The 2,383-nt window shown below is 41.4% G+C and overlaps 1 non-coding gene across 1 annotated transcript; it reads left to right on the plus strand.

Moving 5' to 3' along the window:
- Window positions 1–1,875: 1,875 nt before the first annotated feature.
- LOC120257636 lies at window positions 1,876–1,986 on the plus strand. The gene has a single exon (XR_005535761.1). It is a non-coding gene; the product is annotated as a small nucleolar RNA R71 (small nucleolar RNA).
- Window positions 1,987–2,383: the final 397 nt, after the last annotated feature.

Consider the following 2,383-nt stretch of genomic DNA (forward strand, 5'->3'; position numbering starts at 1 on the left):
AGTTATGAAAGTGCTTTGGTGTTGCTGAAATTTCTTAGGCTACGGCAGTGTGCATATTTCTCATTCTCACCATCTTCATTATCTTTACGCTCATCTTGTACCAAACACAAGCTGGGCGGGGGTCTTTGGAAATGTGTTTTGGCAACTCTTCTTTGATAGCTTGTTCAAGTAGATCAACCCTACAACATGAACTTTCAACAAAAGAGTGTTTATGAGTTAGCCAAATCAAATTCTACTTTTTTTCTTCACCAGTGATTAAAAGAAAAGCTTGCCATTTTTAACATCAATAAGTGCCCTACTGAGTTTGCCAAGAAGGGTCTCCCAGAATGATTGGAATTTGAGTGTCTTCCTCCATTTCTAACACCACAAAGTCGGTGGTACAAAGAACTTACCGACCTTGATTGGGATGTCTTCAAGAATACCTATTGGATGTTTGGCGGATCGATCCAGCGAGTTGCAAGGAAATTGTTGTCGGCTTTAACTCTCCCATGTCTAGTTTCTTGCACAGCGACAAAGGCATCAAGCTTACACTTGCACCTAGATCACATAGAGCTTTCTCAAAGCTTGCTGCCCCTAATTTCACATGGAATCGAGAAACTGCTGGGTCCTTTCGAGTTTTGGAGGCAATTTGTTTTTGGATTAATGCCTTTGCACTCCTCCGTTAATGCCACTTTGTTTCATACTCCTCTAATCTTCTTTTCTTAGACAAAATATCCTTCAAAAAAACTTAGCATATGATGGCATTTGTTGCAAAAGCTTACGTGAAAAGGAGCGTTGATGTATAACTTCTTAAGAACTTCTAAAAAAACTTTCCAAATTGCTTGTCCAACTTGGCCTTGGCTAACCTTTGTGGAAATGGCACTGGTGGCACGTAAGGTTTTGGAGGTATATACCTCGGTGTTTCATCAACTTTTTACGCATCTCCATTTGTTGTGTTCGACCCGTTTCTTTGTTGTGTATCATTTCTTTCAGCTGGATTCACCCCAATGTTTTCATTTTCAGCTTGTTTTGACTTGGGATCTTCAATTGTTTTCCACTCCTTAGAGTTATAGCTTTGCGATGCTCACTTGGATTAATTTACGGTTTTTCCGGAAACATCCACAGGGAGTGCTGGATGAAGAACTAGCTTGTTGAGCAATCGATTTTTCGAGCATTTTTGTTGTGGGTAGCCAAGGAATCAACCTTAGAAGTAAAAGTTGCCGAGTGCTTCATTCATGACTTGACCTTGTTGCTTAAACTCTTCATTTTGCTTTGGCTTGTGTTACAACAAAATTCTCTAGCAAAAGCCTCAAATTTGATTTACTGCAGGGTTGTGGATTGGAAATTCTCTGCTGGAATCCTGGTGGCTGTCTAGGGACATTAGAGCTGTGGTTTTTGATCAAAGTGAGGTTGATTGCTCTTGTAGGAAAGATTAGGATGATTTCGCCAACCCGGGGTTGTAGGTGTTGGAGAATGGATCATTGACGGGTCTTTGGTGAAATTGAGATAGTTCATTTGCTCCAGTGATGGTTACGAAGAGGGGATGCGATCGAGTTGACGAGTTCTAGACTAGATGTCTGTGGAACCACAGTTTCACATGTAGCATTGGCGGCACTTGGAGCATTCGGTTTGTCAAATTTTTTTGAGTTAAAGCATCCACCTTGGGCTGCAATTAAGTTTAAGGTCTCCACCTCATGTCTTCCTGCGAGGTTTTTGGAGTGGTGCTTCTTTCACTTGCCCATTGGCAATGGTTGAGAAACCATGTCTTCAATTAAATTATAGGCATCATCCACTTTTTTTGTTCATCAAAGCTCCTCGATGCGACATCAAGCTGAAATCACGAGAGTTATAGTTTAATCCACTTTGTAGAATGTTTGCACAACCAGCCATTTCTCCAAGCCATGGTGTGGGCATAGTCTCATAAGTTCCTTGAATCTATCCCAAGCTTCATACGGGTGATTCACCATCCTTTTTGATAAAAAAACCGGTGATTTGGTTCCATAGTCGAGTTGTTTTGCTTGGCGGGAAATACTTAGAAAAGAAAAAAACTTGGAGCAATTGATCCCATGTTTTGATAGAGCCTTCAGGTAGTGAATGTAACCAAGCTCGAGCCTTGTCCCGTAAAGAGAATGGAAAAAAAGTCGAGGTCTAAGCGCATTACGTGGGACTCCATTGAGCTTAACGAGTGTCGCGATGTTCGAGAAAAAGCGAGAGATGGAGGTGTGGATCTTCTCTTGGTGAACCTCCAAGCGATTCTGCTGAATTAATGACATGAGTCTTTGGTTGCGGTGAAAAATTGTTGCTTTCAACGGTGGCATTGCAATCTTTGGAATGCAATCCTTGAGCACTCGGGGCTGCAAAATTCCTTCAAAGTTTTACTATTATCCTCCATGTTTGATGCTTG

The sequence above is a fragment of the Dioscorea cayenensis genome, unplaced genomic scaffold (genome assembly GCF_009730915.1).
Source record: "Dioscorea cayenensis subsp. rotundata cultivar TDr96_F1 unplaced genomic scaffold, TDr96_F1_v2_PseudoChromosome.rev07_lg8_w22 25.fasta BLBR01002241.1, whole genome shotgun sequence".
NCBI classification, from domain to species: Eukaryota; Viridiplantae; Streptophyta; class Magnoliopsida; order Dioscoreales; family Dioscoreaceae; genus Dioscorea; species Dioscorea cayenensis.